Source organism: Botryllus schlosseri, chromosome 14, assembly GCF_051294905.1.
Source record: "Botryllus schlosseri isolate E-star chromosome 14, Bs_hap1, whole genome shotgun sequence".
In the NCBI taxonomy this organism is placed as follows: domain Eukaryota; kingdom Metazoa; phylum Chordata; class Ascidiacea; order Stolidobranchia; family Styelidae; genus Botryllus; species Botryllus schlosseri.
This window is the reverse complement of record NC_137249.1, coordinates 25,369,770-25,395,720: the sequence shown is the minus strand read 5'-3', so window position 1 is coordinate 25,395,720 and position 25,951 is coordinate 25,369,770. Positions and strand designations below refer to the sequence as shown.

The 25,951-nt window shown below is 39.8% G+C and overlaps 4 long non-coding RNA genes across 4 annotated transcripts in view; 2 read left to right on the top strand and 2 right to left on the bottom strand.

Moving 5' to 3' along the window:
* LOC145455468 (uncharacterized) overlaps positions 1 to 25,951 on the bottom strand; it is a 175,944-nt gene that overhangs the window by 114,952 nt on the left and 35,041 nt on the right. The window lies entirely within an intron of this gene.
* LOC145455467 (uncharacterized) overlaps positions 1,225 to 25,951 on the top strand; it is a 286,288-nt gene continuing 261,561 nt past the window's right edge. Inside the window, exon 1 of the long non-coding RNA XR_013920343.1 lies at positions 1,225 to 1,296. This is a non-coding gene — a long non-coding RNA (uncharacterized LOC145455467). The remainder of the gene's footprint in view (positions 1,297 to 25,951) is intronic.
* LOC145456575 (uncharacterized) lies at positions 4,457 to 24,294 on the top strand. Its single transcript, XR_013920651.1, has 2 exons — positions 4,457 to 4,797; positions 24,157 to 24,294. It is a non-coding gene; the product is annotated as an uncharacterized LOC145456575 (long non-coding RNA).
* On the bottom strand, positions 22,111 to 25,871 carry LOC145456576 (uncharacterized). The gene is made up of 2 exons (XR_013920652.1): positions 24,557 to 25,871; positions 22,111 to 23,891 (listed from the first exon to the last, which is right to left on the bottom strand). It is a non-coding gene; the product is annotated as an uncharacterized LOC145456576 (long non-coding RNA).

The window sequence follows — 25,951 nt, the reverse complement described above, 5'->3', positions numbered from 1 at the left end:
TCGAGAGATTTGACCGACGAACGAGAGAATTTTGTTGCGCATTCACAGATTGCACACCCACGTCGGCCGACTCGTCGGCCATCGAGTGAATCCTTCGGCTTAGCCCTTCGGCCATGCTTGCGCTGTGTCTTGGATTAGCGAATTGGTATTCGCTACTTACAACACACTTTTCGTATCAACCTGACTGTGGCTGCACTCTGGACGGATCTTGGACGCCCTGAAAAACCCGGAATTTAATTATGATTGCAATGGAATTTAGTAGTACCGGTACTGCTACGAATTACCCGTAGGCTACCGAAATCTTCGCGATCTGATCACATACGCTGCTGCCACAATTCGAGGGTTTGTGTTCTGGTGCATGGGTACAATACAAACTATACCGTTTGACCACAAACTAGGTGAACTTATTCACATTCCCTTGTAAGCAAATCATCAACAGGACACTGGAAGTTCATGTCTGAATCATGACGACGAAACAGTAGTACCGGTAGACTACTGGACAAGTTACTATTCTGCGCTCGAAATTATTGGACCACGATATCTATATCCCCCACATACTAAGATATGCCACCAATTTTCATTTTTTTTTCATTTTATTTTATCTTCAGTTAGTTTTAAGCAATTGGTTCATCATGACCATTTTACATTTTGGATGGATTTAGGCCTACGTGTTCGATGTTAAAGCGTGTTGTTTGACTGAAAGACCGTTACAAGTCATCTCGGCTCATTCCTACCTAGTCATTTATCGCAATCTTGTGATTATTATGAAATTATTACATAAAGTAAGCCAAAAACGTCATTGCGATCGCTTCGCCCACCTAGTTCGGCCAAGTCACGGTCGGATTACGCCTGGTCATGGAAACACGGCCGACATGTACTGTACAACGCATGCGTCATGGCCTTTCGGCCGACCGTCGGCCGAGCATGGAAACGAAGTAATAGTGGAACAATGCTGAACAATGCTGTCTGGCCCTTTTTCTCTTGAGCTACTGTCTCGTTTCGCCAGACAGCATTGTTGCGTATCAATGCCAATCTCCATAACAATGAAAAATTCGAGGCTGATTGTGGGGGTTCCAGGGCCGCGAGCGGAATAAAATTTATATTTTCGTAATCAGTGCAGAGTCAGCTTTCGATTGATACACGTTTTACTAAATTGAATGCTCGGCAAGCCGGTCAAAAATGACCATCAAATTGCCTGTAGCCAAATGGAAATTGTGACGTGATACAATTTCACTGAGGCGTGAGATTTGCCTGTGTCGACACCATATAGGACACTATGGTGTGAACCTCTGAAAGGTTCAGGTTCGTGTGAACGCGAACCTTTTTAAAAGGTTCTGTGTGAACACGAACGTGAACCTCATGACGTCACGGGACGTCATATTGCTAATTATAGCCCTATCTTCAATGAAGTGATAGCCTATGTTAATGAACACGATACCTAGTGACGACTTGAGCCACATAATGCAACAATTCTGAAGTACATATTGCCGTTTTAAACGTCGCTAAATGTATCAACTGAGGCAATCAAAGGATATAATACTTCCATAAAATCAACATCTTTCGTCGCTTTGCCAACAATTTCGACGAGGACTTACCAGGGAATATACGCTTATCCCTTAACGGTCTAGGCCAGACCGGACAATGTATTCGGCGTCTGAGTATTGCTACATTGATATTGAGCCGAGTGTAAAATGGGTTTCTATACTTGCTACCGATATTACCTCATTAAGAAGTTATACAACAGTAGCCAACTTCCAATCGCACAGATTTGGTTTTAATGATGCAGTAAAGATATGAAGTCAAGATTGACCTCGTACGCCTTCTCGAATTTTTACATCAGAAAACGATATCAATCTTATTGATTGGTTGAATAAGCATCCTTCGCTGACTATGTATTTCGCTCGTGATGTTGTGTGATTGCGGGTCAAGCTCACAGCAGAGAGTCACTAAATATTCACAAACGGAAAGCTGGATATTTCGAGCAAACTTTTGTAACAAAGCAAGTAAAACTTTTGAGATTGTCAAGGTGCATGCTCGTTTAGTGTTGATTTTTACTGCTGCCAGCGCCATGCATAGAGTGGCCCGCAGTTGAAATGCAATAAATTTGAACCAAAGATGTTATAATGAAGTGAAAATTGCAATATATGAAAAAGGTTCACAGTGCAGAACCTACCGAGGTTCTGTTGTGAACGCGAACCTCTAAATTTCCGAGGTTCACACACAGAACACGAACGTGAACCTCTATAGATAACTAACCTACGGATGGATGGGCAACACGTGATTCACGGTCGAGAGACCGGATCCTCGTCAGATTTGTTGTCGCTTCATAGCATGAAGCGGGAAAAGCGGCAGGTGGTCGGCCAGATTGACTGTTAAAAATGCAGGTATGTTTGGTGCGAATAGGATATAGGGCAATCAGAACAGGTTATTTAGTGATACAGTATATAGCCACTGGCGCGGCTATCAAAGCATTAATATCAGGAGTATATTTAAGGAGCAAAAGAAGTCATGATATTCACTCTTAATATTCAGGTTATCAATGGGGCTGTTCCACTTCATTTTGAACACGCGGTGGCGACAAAGGTAACTCGACCCAAATCTGTTTTGTTGCTATATACTTTCCTGTGGGAATAGACTAAACATGGACCTAATTTCGTCTCTTGACGCACAGCGAGGATGGTCAAAGTATCCCAATGATATATATACATTTATACAATAAGCCCATTTACATGGTCAAGTCGTCTTGAAGCCAAGTCGTCTTGGAGCGACGTCATGAGACGGCTTGCCAAAATGATCGAGTTTACATGGTCATGTTTATCGCAGCTCGAGTGATACACAGCACTGTGGGATTCAGCTCAGGAATATGCTACGGCAGTTGAGATATCCAGACATACCTTCAACACAATTCTAGAATGACCAAATACGCCGCGTATATATTCCTTCTGATTGTGAGTTGTGCAAGTTATATTGTTGGCTGTACTCGCTTCATAAGTTGTGACGCTGAACAAATAAGACCACGTGCATATTATAAAAGCAGTATCATGTACTCATAGAGCTTTCATATTCACCCATTGAAATACGTGCCGGTTTCGTGAAATATGAACATGAAATGTTAGTATGTTGCTGTAGTCTGGATTCGTTTTCAAGAACCGGTACTGTTCAAGTCGTCTCCAAGCGACTTTGCGGAACGGATTGAGCTCAAGACGGATTGAAGCCGTCTGCCTTTTTCAAAAACGAGAGAGTCGAATTGACGAGTCAGCTTCGAAGCTGACCCAAACGGCCATGTAAATGGGCTTAATGATTGGAAACTCCAGTGAGCTCTGCGTTTGAGCGCGTCGCGAGTCATGCTTCACCAGCGGTATGAAATCGATGTAAACAAACGGTTCGCCAGCAATCTTTCTTCAGGAACTGGCGTTAACGTAGTGAAAAGTTTTCTATCGAGACCTATTTGCAGGTGAAATGTGTGCATACTGTACAGGTTTTATCCAATACCAGTACCATGGCTTAATATTCAGACGAAACTGATGCACCAGTGTGCCTACGTGATGAACATTGTGATTGGAGGTGGTCGCGCAGTATCAAATAAAGGTGGATACTTCATAGTACGTGGTAGAGTTGGGATCAGGTCACTATCTTCAAGTCATTGCAAATTTTTAATCACGGCACGAAGTCATTTCTAAATTTTTCAAGTCAATTCAGGCAGGTTCTAAAACTGACTCTGAAGTCAGGCCTTCTGAAGTTGTGAAAGTAGGCAAAACCTATACTTGAGGATATCGCAAAAAGCATCACGTTTTTGAAGTAATAATAGCCATTATTCCTTTGCTACGGAGATTCATCTTGTGATTCGAATGCTCATATATACAATTGAATAAAAAATATTTTTGTTTGATACTTATCAGGAGTAATCGTCAGCAGCTTGTAGATACATTATACAATTGACTAACAGACGTATACAAAGTATAGTCCAACTCATTTCTTCATACTACTCGAGTACTTTTCAGACCGTTCATTTTCTGCTTCAACAAGTAGATTTCAATATCCAATTGAGTAAGAAACGTCTGCAAAACCTGGTCTTAACTTACTTTTTCCAACTACTTCACGAGTACAATTTACCATGATATGATGGTATAGCTTATAAGTGTATGTGTGCGCAGGAGCGACCCACAATAGGTAGAAAGTTCCTGCTACTGTCCATGTCAGGTTTGATAGACTTGTGCACAGCCAATGATATATAAATGATTGTTCACAGCATATACTTTGTATAGTCAATAAATTGTAATGTTGTCCATGTCCAGTTTGTCAACTCTTACAATCATAGTTGACTTGAAGAATGGGACGGAATAGAGACTATCCAACAATCCCCTTCACTCAACAAATTTCCGAACTTACACATCTCCATCTATTACCTCAACGGTCGAGGTGATCATGGAAGAAGCTGATCGAATCCGAGCATCATAACAATGTGTCATCGGATGGGTAGCCTATAACAGAAGCAGGATTTTGAACAGCTTAAATACGTCACCTCTTCATGGACTCCTAAATGCTCTGATACTAGTCGTGACTAAATTTCAATGAGGATACCAACACCATAATATCATTGATAATTTTATACAGGGTATGGATATTTCATTTACTATAACACTTGAAAACTGCATAAACAACTTTTGTTATTATCTCATAGCCTACTTGTTGTCATCTACATTCAGAATAAGAAGAACCAAAATCTTAGTCAACGGAAAGCATTTAAGTCAAGTAAATATGTAGCAAAAAGGGATTTTCATGTTTATGGAAATTACAGTATCAGATATACCTATGTTTAAGCCATTCGATAAATGTACTGTGTGCATCTATTTTTGTTGTAATTTATGAAACTGTGCTGTGCTATTATGAACAATCGAATAACCGTGCCTAATAGTTGATAACGTCAATGTTTCTTGTCACGTAACAAAAATATATATTCTCAAATGTTATTTTTTCGAGCTTTCTTATTCTCTCTTAATGACAATAACAGGACAGCAGTTGGATGGTAGAGCAGCGATTTTACATGACGTTGAACATCGGAGGGCATTGAAGCATCAAGTACCATGGCATTTGATCACTAGTATGTTTCAAGCCTCTTTAGAAATCAATTATTCTTTGAAAAATTCCATGTCGCAGGTGCGGCCAGATTTCCTGATCAGGCTAAAAATGATTCCAATAACGGATCAAGACTCAATCTCTTGGTGATAATGAGGTAGTCTGCTCGATGGATTGGCAAAAATGTTCGTATCAAATTTATCATTGTTGTTGTTTTCTTGTCTCTTTGATAAGCTTCCCTGCTCACGAATTTCGTTGCTGTTTCTGCGGCATAAGAATATCTCCAGTTTTGCAGTAGCGGCATATTTTTTTCCAGCTAGTACAAGTGAAGCAATATTATCTGGAATGCAATATGGTTTTAAATGGCAGTTGTAGCTGAACTTGGTTGTCATATTCACAAGGCACACGAAATTATCCACAGATTGCATTGTAGTGTCCATCTCTTCACCTCTCGCACTCGAATAATATGCATAGTCTTTCAGCAAGACCATTTTTCTCTGCATCAATCGATCCAATGAGTATCAATCCAATCCGGCACCAATCGTCAAAGTATTATTCATTTTGACTACAATCTTTGGAAACATCTCAATGTCTGAAGCAGAGTGGACATGACATGGTTGCTTCTCATGGACTGCCCGGCGTGCCAGAATCCCATAAGATAATGATTTGCACTTTTATTAAGATCCCTAAATTCTTTTCAATTTCCTCGCGGTAGTGGGTTGCTTTGCGGCTGTTTCAATACACGAACAATCTTTTCTTGAAAGTTAGAATGTTAACGGTCCTGTAAAAAATTTATGCATTAGACATTTACAGAATGGGAATTTGTTATGTCACAGTTTTTCCAGTCAACTACAATTGAAATCAAGTTAAATATTCAATCCGTCAAGTATTTTCCGTACTACGGCATATGCAATATATATGAGCAATGTGCATATTCAAGAGAGAGATTTTGCATTGGAGGATTGTGGAGTTACATTGCTGGAAAAATAACCTGGGTATTTGAGGCAGCAGCACATACAAATGCAAGTTGATGCTCATGCTCAGGTCATAAAGCGTGATGCAAATAGCGAAAAGTTATGAAGGTTATATAATACATAAAATACCATAGACGTACACACTATACAATGACGAAGGTTACAAAATCATTTCCTAACCTTTCAATGAATAAGACGCCATAGAATCAGCACCGTAACTGCCGCACCCCAAACCCCCCAATTGGGGGGGAGCCGAGCTCGAAGGGGGCCCAAAATTATTTCGTGAATTAGCATAAATTAAAGAGCATTTTTTAAAAATTTATGCAACTTTTTCAAAATTTTTTCGCGCTGGGCGCGATGTCAAGCTGGCTAACATCTTCAATATTTGTAGCCTACTCTTCCTCCAAGAAAAAACACACAAGATTTATAGAAATAGACATATCGGCGTTGGCCATTACCGCACCAAGACATATAACAATTTAGGACATATTATATGCGACTCCAGGAAGTGTGCCAGAACGATCGGTAGTTTATATCAAAGAAGTGCCAAAACGTTTACCAGGTATATTTTGAATAAATGGGCATTGGTAGACGTTTTCGGACACCCCGGTGTGAAAGATTCAACTATTGAGAGGAGTACGACATATCACGCCAGGTCGATGTGAACAATACCAACTATGGAGTGATTATCCTCAATGTCATTCTAGTTCATTGTTTTGCCGATGGAATATTGTTTGGAACAATGCCGATTCTCATCATTGATGTGGATTCAACGGCCTGACCCGGTAAAAAGTTATATATGTTGGCATTTTACCAATCAGTACAATGATAGTTTCCTGTTAGTTCCGATTTTATATTATGAAGGTGCAATCGCTATATACTGATAGTCTGATACTATGGTTGCCAGTGTACTCGGCCCTTGGTGAATTCGGCCCCACAATATTTACTATATAAAACAACTTAGTTGCTCACACAATTATCGTAATCAACCCTTCTCTTTTAAAAAATCAGGTGACATAAATGCTGCCAGAATATTTTAAAATCCTCTTTTAACAATCCATCTAGGTCAGTGGTTCCCAACCTTTTTCCACCCACGTACCACTTCGAGGTTTTATGCAGTGCTCGCGTACCACCTACATACGTTACGGACGAAGTTGGCGGTCAAAATGTTTCCACCATTTATGACGTCATAATCACGTATTCGACCTATGTGGGGTGTAATAACTATGGCGATTTTTTTGACCTTATAAACGGAAGATTTTGACCTTAAAAATCGAAATTCTGACATTTTTTACCTTAAAAAAGCTTAATTTTGACCAAATTTTGACCTCAAATTAGGTGTTTTCGCCCCTGATGATAAAATTGTAGAAATTATATTCATTTATGGCTGGGACTGTTTGTCCTTATTAAGTAGTTTGGCCTGAAAAAGCGTTTTTGACTTTATAACTGAAAATATTTATATGATAAAACTACTATATCTGGCCGTATGAAGAATTCCAGTAGGTACACCACGTATTATGGTAGAGTTAATTAAAATTTGTTCTAGTACAACGAAAGATAATTTCCTGCATTCCCGGGTAGAAAGTGTCTGTCCTTACTAGTAGCTTGCCAAGAATGGAGAAAGAACGTTCAACAGCAGCAGTTGTTGGCTGACAACACTGAAGTTGTGCGTACACTGCTGTAGACACACCGTGCTGGGTCATTCTGACAATATTGTATACTTCAAAATTTTTCATCATGCGCTTCTTGATGTAAGAACCATACAATGCCCAAGCAGTCCTACTTCAGATAGCGGTTCGTTGACCACAACATCATGTCAATTGTCAACCTATTTGTTTCGTTTGAACCTTTATGATTCACGATGAGCAGACAATGGGCCCTCCACAACGGTAGGCCTATAAAGTAGGCTACAAGCTGTAAAATATCAAATGATAAGTTCACCGACAGTGCAAAATCTACGATTCAAACGAAATAGAGGGTCAAATTGACAATTTCTTGACCTAACGCTTAAATTTTGACAAAATTTTGACATATTTTTGACATGTCAAAAAATCGCCCAAGTAATAACAAATTATATTAAACTTGACATTATCAACCAGGGTTGATGGGATGCATGGAGCTGTTTTTACACCACTAGTCAAAAATCTTCAAAAAATACAAAATTAACCCCACCTGAACTAATAACTCCCTTCGGCTGAATAAAACAGCAGAATCTACTCGCGTACCACCTAGAAGACCTTCGCGTACCACTAGTGGTACGCGTACCACAGGTTGGGAACCACTGATCTAGGTTCTGCACATCTATATTGACGCTCACCCACAGTATCTATTAATTTTTTAGGCTGTGTCGTGCATGCATGGTTGCAACCGATGCTAAAATGCCTCACAGCTAGTCGGTGCTTTGATAAATGTGCATTGTTAAAAGTTATATTACATCCTAGAATGCAGCACTGCCTCACTATGCTCAAGAATCCAACAAAAACTAAACCAATTGGGGAAAATCAGTGAATTAGTACGTCAGAAAGGTCGATTGCAGCACTCCCCCACATACGCAATCCCGTACCTCTACTCAAGCATATCCCGCGACGGACTGATTTCGCCGGGAATCTATCTTATAGCGTTAAAGGGCGTGGCAGTTTCCAATCATTGTATATATATCATTGAAGTATCCATATCAACTTAAAGCATTCATATGGATATGAAATAGCCGTTAGCCGACGAAAATGATGCTATTTCTTGGCGTCTTGTTCTCGTGATGGAAGTGCTGAAATTATGATTATATCCTCATCACCAACTCCAATGGTTCTATCATTATTATTCTCGCCATTTAGCGGCCCAAACTACACCAGATTGAACTGGATTCAACACAAACCCTTTCTAGATATATTATGACCTTAACCAAATAGCTGTCTGGTTGAAAGACCTCATGTCATTCCGATACCTTCCTATTCTTCAATCTCGTCACTATCTGTTGGTGTTTTTATATGATAAAATACTAATAATACCAACTAGATCTCATCCTCACTGATGATTGACAATTAAACGATGTACTAGTTGTATTGTTGCAGTTATTTTGTTGAATAAAATGGAACGGTTATAAACTATAGTCGCAAAGCGTAATAGTCTATAAAGCAGAGGTTCTCGAATGGAAAGCACATAAACATTGGATCATCATCATCATTATTGGTTTATTAGCAATTTTATCAGTTCAATAGCCTACACCACAAAAAATTCTATCTCCTTACATTCAGTCGTGTCGTGTCCATTTTAATACTGACCCCCACATGTATGACATGAACACACTAACGCCGTAAACAGAAGTCGATGATTTTGGTTAATAAAAATATTTCTTGACTACATCGGAATGTCTATGTTGTAGAAAGTAAATACTTTTATGGTGTTGGGTGTTTAATGAAAGCGATTGGTTACAAGTATGTTTGGGGAAATAAAATTTATTTTTCTGTATGTGACAGTTTGTGAGGAACTGAAAATAGATTCGTGGTTTTAATTGGATTGTGACTGTGCTGTTTTAATGTACGCTTCAACATGGAGACTTGACGCTGAACAACAACTCGATAAAACATAACCATTGCAAAATTTGTCACTGGCCTGCAAACGGTTTGGAACATTTGAATACAGCTCCATCTACTGATTGTTTTGTTGTGAGGACAATCATGTGATGACTCAGCACTTTTCGTTAGCAAAGTAGATTGATCTGTGTGTAAGATTTAAGGACGGTGTCTAGAAAACATATGTACTCTGTTGTTGGAGGAGCGGGTTTATTGCTATGGCATTGACAGAACCCTCGGGAAGTGAGTATGCTTTTCTTTCACGAAAGATGACGCGACCTCTGTGTCACAAATTGTGTTAACTAAACTCGAATGGATACCACAATTGTGCTGGACTTACACATGGTATTCACATACTGTACACATACAAACTTTTGTGTAAACGACTCTGATGTTTCTGTTAGTACTAGTTCTGTGTTGCACTATTTGATTATTAAGATACGTGAATAGCCATTCAGACAATAAAGTTCTTGAGGTATCGAAACAGTTTGAAAGCACCTCCAATCATTGTACAGATTCGTAGCATGGGAATATCGAGTGAATATTTTCGTGTGAGATGAATATATTTCATATGCCTTTGGTAAGAAATGAGTTGTGTGGGGTAATCATACACAACCTACAAAAGTTAAACTTGTCGCGTTTGATTGCCTACTTTTTATCGATGTCTTTGTGATGTTAAACGACGGATGAGTTTATATTTACATATAGTAAGTGGAGAAACTCAAGTAATAAATTTTACTCGCTTGAAAATACCGATCAATGGAGTAACAGTATCAATATTAGTGGTATATTATTTTTCGTGATATGCAACCAATCTTCAAAGCATAACTTGTCAAAAATTTATCATGTCATAGAAAAGTCGATTGTTACGAATTCGAAACAAATGTACTTCGATTATCACGACGATGGAAATTTATACCAACGCAGTATTTCGAAGTGATATGTTCAGCAATCATTAAATGACAAAAATATCAAACTGTGCATACAATTCGGTTAGGTAAACGATACAGTTACAAATCGGATGTAATCTTGATGTACAGATGACAGCCTGATGACGTAAAGCTCAACAACTCCTGTGTGTTTATTGCAAAGTATTTGACACAAACAAAATATTGAATGAAGACCCACACCTTGGTGTCATTACCAAGCGAGTAAAAATTATTTTCTGCTTGTCAGATATGATTTGCATTTAGAAAAACGATATAGACCGATTAAGCGACGCTGTTTCATATCCGTCGAGTGAGTGAAATTTCCTTAGGGTTTGATTTAGTGAGTTGCTAGGGATTCAATCACATACAAGTAAAGTCTTTTAGTGACATAGTATTGTGATGGCATTTACTTTAGCGAATGACAACGGAAAAATTTCCGATTTCTTTGTCGGTGTATGAGTTACACAAATAATTCTAGTACACCTAACTATAGGACACATTTGGCAAACATCGTGCAAATTTTTTCTTTGTGATGGTAACGACTTTCAGCGACTTAGTTTCATGTCGGGAATTATTATTTGAGGGTTCAAAAAACAATTTCAATCAATACTACAAATGAACAACAATGCAAAACACGTTTAGTGAATTACAGCGTAGCAAGTACTTCCTTGATATTACGATGGTTGTGCACTAGACATTTCTAGTTGAATTGGATGCGTCTAGCAAACATATCCCAATTTACTTTTGTAATGATCAAAGCCTCCTCGCGATATTTTACATTTAGCACGTTCTATAGAAAGTGTGAACGGAGTTGATTATTAATCGTGTACTTGGGGTAGTGCTTTGATATCAAAGAGATATTTTCACACTGTGTAATGTTTCAATTCTCTGTTACGAATACCGACAGTAACGACATTGATGTTAAATCCTCACTCTTGGTCATCGTAAGCGAATCCTAAGCATCGCAACAGGCGGTATGGAAATCGAACGCATGCATACTTTTAGATGGGTGACACTAACAAGTTTATTACATCCGTGAAATACTCAGAAACACCGATTCGTGATTGTGTTAGGTAGATTCATCTTCTATATCTGGGGACACAAAGATTTCTTAACTTTGGTTACAGCTCATTCGTAACGAATTGTTGCGTGCAATCTGATAAAGCACAAGTCGAAGACGAATGATTTGATTTCAATGAACTAAAAAGTCCTTTTGTTTTGGTGTTGGGTTTAATACAACTTGTATGACTATAACGAATCCGATTTCAAAAGTGCAATGTTACATTTAACAAAAAGTTTGATGACTCGCATTCTGATATTGATGGATGTGTAGAGTAATATGACTAGTTTATAAAAACTCGGTAATGTGTTTTGTCATGTATGTGTTCAACAAATATGTGATCAAGTCTTGTCATTCGATATTAACTTTCGCAGTCGGTGTAAGCGAAAATTTATTGAAGTAACAATACCGACGTGTTCAATAATATTCTCCATCGATGCATTCGAATAATCCGTCAGCTGCAAGCGGATTTAAAACTCGATGCCGCTTTGTGTTTAACTCAAGTCAGTGGCTGCGTACGTGTTGATTTCAGGAATGATCATGACGTGTTGCTTGGGTAGATTAGTTAATGTGGTTGTAACTATGACTGTAAAGAGTTGCTGACATTCCAATATCTTTTACGCTGTAATATATGGATTAACTTGTGATTATTTAATTCTCAGTTATTGTTCAGACATTCAAATCTCGTATACTCAAAATGTAATAGGTTTATGCCAAGTCGTATATGTACCGATTAGTAAATACTTTGTCTTACAGAATAGTAACGACCTTTACAGTTGAATAAAAATAATCGGTCATATGAATACAACCAGGATGAATTAATTCAAGTTTGCGAGTTGTAGTGATATAATCAAGTAAGTGAAAACTATATTTTTAACACCGGTTAATGTTATGAATAATTCTTTTGAGTATGGTAAGATGTTAAAATGTCTCTTTGACAAACGGAAAGCCGGATCGTGAATAGAGTTGTAATGTTTCATTACCTGTTTCAAGTCAATGTGCGTGTAATATCGAAATGGTACTTGGAAAGATGGTAGTCATGTTTGTCAATCCTATTTCAATTCACACTACACCAAGTCAAAATATTTCGTTTCGGATTACCTCAATTTACCTATAGAACATCTCGCGAATGGATTCCGACCCGTGCTATAACTAGATCGCTATGTCTGATGCATTATCCTGTCAACGACGTAGGGTTTTACAATTATTTCACACCTTTTTGAATAAGCGTCAACTTCGCAAAGGATTAGGGTTGGATCAGAAATAAGTGAGAATTTGTCGGTATTCGAATCACCGTCTGCGACGGTTCTGTTATTCGTTACTTATTAAATTTTACCAGTGAAATCCAGTTCTGTGACATACTGATTATCAAAATATTACATTGTGGCAATTGGAATGTATGTAACAACAAGTTGCGAGAGATGGCTATGTCTTAGGTGTTATCTCGTGAGCGATCGTGGGATTTGCAACCTATTTCACACATTTTTGAAATGTTAGTTTGTGAACGCGGCTATTGTTGATATTCGAGTCGCCGTCTACGCCGGCTCTGTGGCAAACTAATTACCAAAATATTACTTGTGCGTAATTCCTACCTTTGTAACATCAAACCACGAGAGATGGCTATTCTGATGTGTTATCTTGTGAGTGGTCGTAGGATTTTACAAATATTTCACACCTTTTTGGAGTGTTAGTATGTGAACGCGGCTATTGTTGATATTCGAGACGCCGTCTACGCCGGCTCTGTGGCAAACTAATTACCAAAATATTACTTGTGCGTAATTCCTACCTTTGTAACATCAAACCACGAGAGATGGCTATTCTGATGTGTTATCTTGTGAGCGGTCGTAGGCTTTTACAAATATTTCACACCTTTTTGGAGTGTTAGTATGTGAACGCGGCTATTGTTGGTATTCGAATTGCCGTCTACGCCGGCTCTGTGGTAAACTAATTACCAAAATATTACCTTGGAAGTGATTCCTTGATTTAGCAAACTATTTCACACCTTTTTTGCTGAAAGTACGACATACCACCCACAGTCTATAACCTAAAGTACGAATCACCGCCGCGTCCATAAGAATAACGATATATAATTGTCGCACTCACCGTAAACGTTGGGATTACTTCAAATTGGTCATATATAATAATTTGCGATATACAAATTAACTAAGGACCAATCACGTGACTATTTACCATACCTGATACATATTCAACACCGCGCGAGAGATGCCTATACTCGAAAGTACGAATCACCGCCACGCCCATAAGAACACATGTACTGCGTTTCCATGCACGGCCGATTGGCCCATTTTCGAGAGATTCGGCCGACGAACGAGAGAATTTCGTTGCGCATGCACAGATTGCACACCCACGTCGGCCAACTCGTCGGCCATCGAGTGAATCCTTCGGCTTAGCCCTTCGGCCATGCTTGCGCTGTGTCTTGGATTAGCGAATTGGTATTCGCTACTTACAATACACTTTTCGTATCAAATTAACTATGGCTGCACTCCGGAAGGATCTTGGACGCCTTCAAAAACCCGGAATTTAATTATGATTGCAATGGAATTTAGTAGTACCGGTACTGCTACGAATTACCCGTAGGCTACCGAAATCTTCGCGATCTGATCACATACGCTGCTGCCACAATTCGAGGGTTTGTGTTCTGGTGCATGGGTACTATACCGTTTGACCACAAACTAGCTGAACTTATTCACATTCCCCTTGTAAGCAAATCATCAACAGGACACTGGAAGTTCATGTCTGAATCATGACGACGAAACAGTAGTACCGGTAGACTACTGGACAAGTTACTATTCTGCGCTCGAAATTATTGGACCACGATATCCCATATCTATATCCCCCACATACTAAGATATGCCACCAATTTTCATTTTTATTTCATTTTATTTTATCTTCTGTTAGTTTTAAGCAATTGGTTCATCATGACCATTTTACATGATGGATGGATTTAGGCCTACGTGTTCAAGGTCAAAGAGTGTTGTTTGACTGAATGGTCGCTATAAGTCATCTTGGCTCATTCCTACAGAGTCATTTTATCGCAATCTTGTGATTACTATGAAATTATTACATAAAGTAAGCCAAAAACGTCGTTGCGATCGCTTCGCCCACCTAGTTCGGCCAAGTCACGGTCGGATTACGCCTGGTCATGGAAACACGGCCGACATGTACTGTACAACGCATGCGTCATGGCCTTTCGGCCGACCGTCGGTCGAGCATGGAAACGAAGTAATGGTGAATCAGCAGAGACCCTGTAAGAATACATGACAGACGAATCACCGCCGCAGCCTATACCTGAAAATACGACTCACCAACGCAGCCTATACCTGAAAATACGACTCACTAACACGAGTATTTCAATACGATTCACCACCGCATGAGGGGTCTGAAAGTACGAATCACGACCACGAGTTTTCAATACGAGTCACCGCCGCAGCTTATATACCCGAAAGTACGAATCACCACCGCGTCCATAAGAACACATGGCGAATCACCGCCGAGAGGGGGGTCTGAAAGTACGAGTCACCACCCCCGGTTTCCAGGCGAATCACCGCCGCACCCATAAGAACCCCATTGCGAATCGCGACCGATCATACTAACTACTCCTGCCGTCTGATATGTGAAAAGATATTGAAATCACCGAAGCGTACCAAACTAAAAAGATGACCCCGATTCCCGATTGGTATTTCTTCACTGGCAAATATTGCCTATGGATAGGCTTACCACACGTCCCGCTTTAGGCGGGACAGTCCCGCTTTTTGACGTCTTGTCCCGGCGTCCCGACCAGTCAGCCAAACGTCCCGCTTTTTAAGGCCGGCGGGTATTTCGGAGTGAAAAACGGTGATTTGAGCTCTGAGCGGAACGGTGACCTTTTTTTTTTTCAGTCAACCACCTAGCAATGCGGAGAGAAAAACGGTAGTTTTGAGCTCTTAGCGGAGAGAAGACCTTTTTTTTTTTCTAGTCATCCGATCAGAAAGTGGGATAAATTCACCGGTTTTTGAGAATTCTTCTCCGGTTTTGCAAGCCTAGGAAAAGTGTCCCCCTTTTAGATTTCCAAAATATGGTAAGCCTACCTATGGACAATTGGACTTTGTGGTTTTCGGTCAACATAAGGGCAGCCCTTTTCGGCCAAATTCTTCTCGCTGTCGAGCTTTAATCCCTTTACTTAGTTAATTTGATCAGCAGCTGCAATTGCAGAGCCTTCTCGGAATCCCGTGTTGGCCTAAAGTTCATTTATCTTGGTGCGTCGTGGCGCTGTAATGGCTAACGCGGAAATGCACAATTGCACATTCTATACAAACCATTGAATGAAGTTGCATAAATATTCAAAAAAAAAAAAAATTTATGTTCACTCATGAAATAATTTTGGGCGTCCGTCGAGCTCGCCACGCAATTGAGGGGTTTGAGGTGCGGTAGTTACGGTCCTAAGGATAATATATAGCTTATTGTGTTGGTAGCTGGTTTCTGAGAAGTTTGCAGCTTGCTGAAATGACCTTGTTGATTAGCGAAGGTTGCTGTTATTAACCATCTTGGAATTTCAACTTTCGGCTCTCTTTTTTTGACATCCTTTATGGGTGGTGATATATTCATAGAAGTCATGGGCATTGATTCACTTTTTCATGAATCATGGATTTGGAAACACATCACGTAACAATTTGAAACACAGACCGTGTAATGCGTATTGTGACAATGGTACCAAAGAAGGTTTGATGACTTCTTCTGACTTTAATTCTAACGGCATAACTTGCTACATTGACTTTAGTTTTAATCTGGATTAGGCATGTGAGGTACGTAAACGTATAGGCTGCGTAATCACGGTATGTTAATGAACAGGCTTGATAGTAAACGAATTTCCGGTCCAGTTTATACATCGTATGGTTTTAGTCCACGCAGCAACACTAAAAATTAGGTTTGATATTTTAAATTTCAAGCTCCCTTTCGCGGGCCGCACAGAATCGCTCGGCGGGCTACACTTTGCCCAGGCCTGCCCAATAGGGTGGTTACTTGACTATTCTTCGAAAATACAATGAAATGTCGGCCTTGGCAGTCTGAGTCCCGAGTCAAATAACTTGGTTCGAGTCATGCGCAATGACTCGAGTCCAAGTCGAGTCCATACACATATTGACTCGAGTCGAGTCGAGTCATTTCCGTATTTTCAGAAAATTACTCGAGTCAAGTCGAGTCATCAGAAAATCGTGAGTCGAGTCATTACAACCCTGCGGATGGAACGACCTACCGACGCAACAGAAAGTTGATTCGAACTACTATAACACGTCCGCATGTTGCATTTGACTTTGACGACATTTCTATTGCCAGACCAGCAGTAGTGAACAGCGACAGTAGTTCCAGTCGGAGCAGGCCAAGCCGTACAGTAATTCGGCCAGCATACTTGCAAGACTATATTACAACTTGATTCGTTGCTGTAATTTATATCCTAATTCGATTTCGTTTTCTATTAGTTTTGTGATATTTTGATATTGTAGCCTATGTATTGCGATGATGCTTCCCTGTAAAGTAACAAGGTATGACGTCATATCTTATCCAACTGTGCATGACCGTATCAGTCGTGCTTAACCGCTTTTTATCTTATCTCGTATCTGGTTGATGGCACATGGAAACCATAATAAATGTACAGCAAGAAGCAGTGGGTGTCTGATTTCAAAGACTGATCCAAGTCGTTTCGACGCCCTCCCATCTTTTCATTGTATCGCAATCTTGTGATGTTTTGAAAGGAAGAAAATATCAATAAATTGATAGTGATATCAAAAACTAGGCCCAGAATGCTTACTTTTTTACATACCTATAAAAAGTTACTTTTACTTCTACTTGAGTAGAAATTGACGCCGTTACTTCTGCGTCTACTTGAATTTCTATGGTAAGTACTTCGACCACCACACTTTCGCTGCAACTTTGCCACGTGATCAGCCTAATACGCACCATATCACAGCAACTTACTTCGTACTTGAAATATTATCTCATATTACAGGATGAACCCTGAGTAATGCGAGTATAATAACTTGTTTCAAGAGATTTAGGATGTGAGACTCATTTACGCTACCAACGGCGCAATGACGTAGGCTACGTAGGACGTATAGGCATATCTGAATAACTGTTTTGAATGCACTACTCTGACAGCAGCGGACGCAAGCTTGCGACCTATGTCAAGTTACTTGTACGGCGCAAACGATATTTGGTTACCTGCCATTGCACTCAGGACCTAAACTCCCGCACCCCCAATGAGGGGGGCGAGCTCGAAGATGCCCAAAATTGTATTTTTTTTTTGGAAATTTATGGAACTTTTTCAATTTTTTTTTCGCGCTGCGCGAGATTCAATGATGTCATATTCTTCATTATTGGATACCCTAACCCCCAACAAAAAAAACGCATGATTTATAGAAATGGGCATTTTCGCGTCGACCGTTGTTCTGACCGAAAACTTCGATAGATATAGGGGCCTTATAGGCCCTGTGGATATACAGCTGTATCACCTATCACTCAAGTATCAGGTGTATCACTCAAGTATCAGCTGTATCACCCAGGTATCACTCAACTATCATCCAGGTATCTCTCTGCCTAAAAAGTATCGCGTCAAGACTACGTCTGCGATGCGACATAGTCAGGTCAGAATACAAAGGCATCGTCTCCTACAATGATTATGAAAACACGCCAATTTTCGCATTGCGAGCAATGTCAGGCGTAAACTAGATTCAGGACGCAATATAGCAAGGCAACAAGATGATTTGTGCGATGATGAAGTAGACCAAGATTCACTCACTCAACAAGCCTCTATGGAATCGGTCTCCTGTGCTCACACTGTCTTATTTTTTAATTATTTTTTATTAAATTACTTTAACTTGGAAAATCATCGCTGCTCACCTAATGTATCAGGCAAATCGACCAGCGATTCCAATCAGGTCAACAAGTATCACTCGTATACCACCTGGCCGTGAACAGATATCTCAATGGAGTATCATATCCGGACTGCGTTCAAACCTGCATTTAAATTTCATAATCCCTTCTACTCCTGTGTGTAGTAGGGATATTTACGATGCTGTTTTTTCTAATAAAAGTAATAAGTTTCATGAACGAAAATAACGTAACCCCGGAACGAAATTATTTGCAATCAGTATCAGAGGTGGTCAGTAACGAAGTAGGCTACTTCTACTTTTTTGAAGTACTCAGGTAGTTTTCCTCTACTTCTGGTACTTACTCAAGTAGATCTGATTTTAGCTACTTCGTAATATTTTGTGATCTACTTACTTACTTTTCGCTATTTTCAGTTTTTCAAGTAGAAGTAGTTCAATCTTCCAATCAGAAAGATAGCCTGCGGAATTTCGGGGCTGTTTTCGCAGAGTATCAACAATTAATTTTCATAAAAGTTGGGTAAAGCACAGAATTTTCGTCACGCTTCGCGCTCAGTGGATACGGAGTTACCAGTATGATTTCACGAAAGTCTCGATGAATATAATTTAGGTAGCGGGTTGGCGTGGTTCCGTTCACACAGGGATATCTATAACTAGATGTCCCTGCGTTCACACCACATTGTCGCCTTTCGTCCATATGAAATAATTCATCACAGTATATATGGCTCATCACAGTGTTGGGATCAAGTCACTACCTTCGAGTCACGAGTCATTTCATTTTGACTCGAGTCAAGTCAAGTCGATCGATTTTCGAAGGTGACTCGAGTCAAGTCAAGCCAATCGATTTTTGGAGGTGACTCGAGTCAAGTCAAGTCAAGTCAAGTCACGAGTCAAGTCACAATTCAAGTCAAGTAGCTTTTCGAAGTATGAGGCATGGTTACGTCATTGCATTTTGCTAGCTGTCTGAAATACAGATTGAGTGATCATCGATTCCGAACCGTAGAACGAATATAAAGTTAAGTACACATGCACGAAGGCGCTGTATCGCTCACATATACGTAGAACTGATAAACTACGTAAGTAATTTCATAGCCTCAGTTTATAGTTACCAGCCAAAATAGAGAATAGAGAAATGAAGTGATAAGATGCAATCCGTTACCCATTTACAAATTGATATGATACAATTCGAGCCAGCGCCAATGGCAGATGACTATATAAACTAACTATATTCGAATTCAATTTCAATAAAACAAAAGGTTTTGTCCAGGTAAGAACAGAGAACAGAAATAGAATTTTGCTATCAAATTAATTTACTAAACTAGTTTACAATAAACGTAAGCTGTAAGCTTCGATCACTTCATTTGCTGTCAATTTATTTGTGATAGGCAATGGAGGCTCAGTAACACGCAGGATCGCAGAATGATTGGTCTCTTTCATGGATCACACCAGCGTTTCGTGAACAATCCGACCATTTCCAAGATATGGTTATTTTTATCGACACCGATTACTTGATGACTTGAAATTGACTCGTGAATTTTGCTCCGAGTCACGAGTCAATCCGCATTTTTTATCCGCCGAGTCAAGTCAAGTCATTTTAGCAAAGTGACTCGAGTCAAGTCAAGTCATACGTAAAAGGTGACTCGAGTCTGACTCGAGTCAAGTCATGAATCGAGTCATCCAAACACTGGCTCATCAACGTTTGAAACTGATGTTTTGCAATCTAGTATTTACTTGTCATATGGAAATCTAGCATGTCCACGGCGCGTCCTAACCTGGAAAAGTGGACTCTGACTTTTTTTGTCAGTTTTAGAGCTGTTTTAGCATACCACCTTTGAAAATTTCTGGACTAAAGGCATAAAAACGTGTTCCGCTTTTAGAAGTAGTATTTACGCTTCATTTTCAATTCCCAGTCTCATAAACTTTGAGTTATAATTGATATCAGTTATTTTGTGTGGATAAAATACATGTTGAAGTATAAAAGCAAGTGTAGTAATGCCTTTAATTTCCGGAAATAAAGCAACACAAGATGTCGTTTTTACGGTCCCCCGTATTTTTCATTATCGTTTACTATAATCGCGTTTACTATATAATATGGCGCCATACCATGCTATTTTCTAAAACGTGCTGTTCGAGAAAACAGAGGATAAGTATCGCATTTCCATATCAATGCTATCATTTTCATCCCATCATGTGGACGAATGCTTATGCTATCGAAAATTGGATACCTGCGCTGCTGGTATGCATCATTATGAATCAATTAAGCTCGTCACCTTTCGCATAGCTAAATTTGCTATTTGTTACAATCCATCTGAACGAATTAGGATCGTTTTCACAACTACTTACTTACTTGAGCACTTTTAAAGTCAGCCAATTCTACTTCTACTTCAAGTAGTTTTAGGTTTCTTATGGAAGAAGTACTTCTACTCGTACTTGAGTAGATTTTTTCATCGCTACTTCTACTTCTACTTGAGTAGCTTTCTTGACTACTTTGACCACCTCTGATCAGTATCAATTTAACTAAAAATGGCCATTTGCATTCTTTTTCGGCGGCCGCGGCCTAGTTTCGATCTAGCATATTTATTTGGAACCGTGATGCGTAGCTTCTGAAAAAACTTGCAAGTTAGCATCAGCAGGCAATATTGCTTCCCAAAGAAAACCTTGCAAACACCATTCATTTTTACTTGTCCGATTTTAGTCCCATTCATATAAATGCAATTCATACTTTGGAAATTTTTCCTTCAGTCGCTAAATCCCTTGATTATAAAATGCCCTTTGTACATACAAATACATTGTCGTTACCATTTCATGTAGCAGATCAACCAATTTCGTCAGTTTACATTTTTGCCATTGCGTCTGTATACCTTTATCATGGAATTCACTGTTTCACAATTATTGTTCGTATTGCAGCTATCCCGCTGTGATCACTCGCCCATGATATTTCGCCAGAGGTGGTCAGTAACGAAGTACTTTTACTTGTTGGAAGTACTCAAGTAGATCTGATATTATCTACTTCTACTTCTACTTCCTAATATTTTGTGATCCACTTACTTACTTTTCGCTATTTAGAGTTTGTCAAGTAGAAGTAGTTTGATCCTCCAATACCAAAGCTAGCCTGAGGAGTGCCCAGGCTGTTTTCACGGAGTACCAACATTTAATATTCATAAAAGTAAAATAAAGCCCAGAAATTTTGTTGCGCTTCGCGCACAGTAGTTATGGAGTGACAATATGTTTTCAGGAAAGTATCAGTGAATATAATGAAGGTGCCTGATTGCTTGGTTCCGCTCACACCGCATTGTCGCCCATATCAAACATTTCATCACAGTAAATATGACCCTCCACAACGTTTGAAACTACCGTTTCGCAATCTAGCAATTAGCCCACCTATCATATCGTAATCTAGCAGCCCATGAAATGTCCTGCTAATCTGGAAAATCCGGCTTTTTCGAACGTTACATTTGTTTTAGCAGATCACTTTTGAAGCTTTATGGAAAAAATACATGAAATATATTTTCCGCTTTTTAGAAGTGGTATTTGTAATTCTATACTCTCAATTCTATGTTTCCACTGTGAGTTCTAATTACTTTCAGTTCTTTTGCCTGCAGAACACGCATGTTGAAGCATGAATGCAAGTGTAGTAATGCCTTTATTTTCCGAAAATAAAGCTACACTAATTATAACTTTTAAGATTCACAATATTTTTTATTAACGTATACTAATCGTGCAAAGTGATGAAACCGTATCTGATACAACTTCGACGTATTGCTATTCGCCTGAACTTGGGGCCTTCTAGTATGGGGTAGGGCGCCATGCTATGATATTCTCTAAAACGGGGTCTTCTAGTAAACAAAGGGTTAGTATCGCATCTTCAGATCAATACTATAATTTGCATCCCATGATGCGAAAGACTGCTCATTCTGTCGAAAATTGATACTTCCTGGGATGCATCAATACGAATCAAGCTCTCTGCAACTTCCGCATAGCTCAATTACCAGCTTTAGACAGTCGAACGAATTAAGACTGTTTTCAAAACTACTTACTTACTTGAGTAGATTTAAAGTCGGACAATTCTACTTCTACTTCAAATAGTTTTAGGTGGCTTATGAAAGAAGTACTTCTACTCGTACTTGAGTAGATTTATTCGTCGCTACTTCTACATCTACTTGAGTAGCTTTCTTGACTACTTTGACCACCTCTGTATTTCGCTATGTCTCGGATAAGAAACTACTTCTTGTTGTGATTACTCGAGAGTCGAGACTCCCATTGAAGTGTATGTAACACGTGTTTAGAATTACTTTGATTATGAGACTCTATACGCAAACTACTGCAACGTTCTGAATAAACCATTGCATTGAGAATATATCTGTTACTAAGAACTGCACCAAGAGCAACAGTCTACCTCCAGCTGCTACAGCTGCATATCCACAGGGCCGGCCTTATATGGTGGCCTTGTATAATGTCCATAGGGGCCTTATCCCCCTATGGAGACCTAAGACCAACGTTGGGGGGTGGGGGACTGACGAAGTGCTGTAACGGTCCTGATTGTAGGCCTACTGCGGGCACGTAATCTGTTGCAACACATAGCATCGAAGGAAGCTAATTATAAAAGTATAATCAACAATTATCGTCAGAATATATTTTCATCTGCCCAAGACACTCACAGAATGTACAATGATGCGATATATAAGACAAAATGCGATGGAATGAACAGATATAGGAGGATGCCGAAACCACCAGTTGCGGTCTCTATTGATGTAGCATCCAGCTCAGCCTAGTGACCGATGTCACATTCTTTTCGATGTTAATCTTTATCTTTACCGACAAGATAGCGTAATGGTGAAGCGGCCGGTTTCTTGATCGGTAGGTCACTGGTTCGATCCCCGGCCGGGTCAGACCAAAGACCTGATTAGTAACACTGGTATCCGTGACTTCCCCGCTCGGCGTTGATGCATTACTGCGACAGCATGGAGGGGTGGTGCAAGACTTAGAAAGTCGTACAAGGTTATATCTGTACTTTCCTTGTCCAGCGGCATATTCACATCATGCACTCATGGTATGCATATATGCACTATGCAGTATGCACAGATCGTGTGTATGTATATCATGAGTCGGTGAATATGTCGCAAAAACATCAAGGGCAAATCAAGGGCAAAAATAAACTACGTCCTTTCCTTTCCTTCCTTTCCTTTTTCGTCGGTTCTTTTTGTCACTCCTTCTTGCTCTTGTCTTTTTTCATTCTTCAAGGGTCTTCTTTTCTGGGCTTTTTTTGTCGCCGTACGAACAGCGACACGGGAGATGAGGAGCCCAGAATAACCTCCAACGACGGGACTTGAACCGGGTCGCCTGCGTGTCGCCGACGCTCAACATTACTCACTTTCCTGAATTTGAAATTATGTCTTGATCCAGATCTGGAACTCAGGCAACATGCGAATTAGCATTCAATCCTGTTCCGGATAAGAGAGAGAGAGAGAGAGAGAGAGAGAGAGAGAGAGAGAGAGAGAGATATGGCACCATCGAGATGCTTTGACGACGGAGATGCGATACGGCCTTTACAGTAAGGTCATCTAGTCTGCACCACTGAGCTATATAAACACCTGCACCCCCGATCGGATTCCTGTCCGGCTAGCAAGCTAAATTCCGATCCTTGCAGATATCAGTGGGATGTTTATATAGGCTTACCATATTTCGGAAATGAAAAAAGAGGACACTTTTTCAGAAATTTCAGACATGCAAAACTGGAGAAGAATTCTCAAAAACCGGTAAATTTTTCCCACTTCATGATCGGTTGACTAAAAAAAAAAAAAAAGAAAAGGTCTTCTTTTCGCTCAGAGCTGAAATCACCGCTTTTCCCTCCGAAATACCCGCCGGAGCTTCACTTCTGCGCTAATTTGCGGCATATCACTCGCAATTTCCTCTAAATCTGACCTAAATTTTCAAAAAAGAGGACAAAATCTCAAAAAAGAGGAGAAAAGGGCGTCCTCCGAGGACACTTTCAAAAAAGTCAAAAAAGAGGACAAAAAAAAAAAAAAGAGGACGTATGGTAAGCCAAGTTTATACAGCTCAGTGGGGATACCTGAGTGACGGGCGTGACACCGTAGTGATACCTGCGGCACCTGAGTATGCCCACTGGCCCGGTAAGCAGAGATGGGCGGATTCCAGATTTTGGGAATCCGTATCCGTCCTGATCCGACAGTCAAATAGGATTTCGGAGTCCGACAGTTGAGCATCAAAATTAGGATCCGAAAAAATCCTGCTATTGCTTTAGTGCTATTTCACATTAAATATAGCCTGCAAAACAGATATGAACATTATAATCAACAAATTAATATCAAGTAATGCGTTACAAGGGTTTATTTATATCACATTTCGAATCAATAATGTTAGGTTTGGTATGTATCTTTAATATAAATGCGAGTAGTAGGAACTAGGCAGGGGAAATGAGCTTAAAAGACTGTGAGAACAGAGAAAGCAATATTAGTTGCTTTACGGAGAGGGTAAACATAGTAACTCAGGCATGCCATGATGCCAGCAACAAAATCAGATATTGTGCATTGTGACTTGGCCAAGACAACTAGGCCTATAGTACTACTGAAGATTGGAACTATATTTTCACAGAACAGACATGTATCAAACAAAATGGATGAATCAATCAAAATGATCACTTGATAGAGCAGCAATGAATAGGAAATATATATAATATTATATAATCAGCATGATGAATGATGATGTGCACCATCAATCATAGAGTATACCGGTGGTACTTCAGTTCTAGTGTGTTCCTAAAATCATAAACATGACCAATTGACCATGCCAGCATATATTCATACATTACCATACCATCACACAATCATTCCAAATGACATCAGAAATCAGAACCACCAGTTACCTCTGCATTCTGCAACAATACCGATACCTCGCTTCTCTGTCATCCTGACAACTGATATCAAGTACCCTAATGGCTGATGAACAGGAAGTATAAGAATCAATATCTGAGGAACAAACTGTTCTGCAGCTCGCTTGCTGGAGCCTGCCTTCGTCCTCCCTCATCTCAACCAGCAGTCATCTCATCATTGCAGAAACTTTACTTATGTTGCTTACGCATTTCAACGACGTGACCGGTATCAGCGGTCTCAACGTTGTCATTTATTGTCGGAACCAGCCTGGGCTTGATCCATAGCAATGAATGCATTTAACTACGGAAATAATATCGAAGCAGCGTTTTTCACTGAATATAAGATATCTTGAACCTTTATCACCCAATATTTGTTATGAATATCAAATCCTGTTTAAATCCGGCTCATATGACAGTTTCAGAATCCGGCTCCGATCCGGCCACAGTAAAATTCATCAAAATCCTGCTCCGGCTCCGGCTCCTGAACCGGACTGTGGCCATCTCTGCCGGTAAGCCGGTATTTGGCCTTTGATTTGATCTGAGTTTGAGTTTCTTTTACCTGCAACGAGAGAGGGA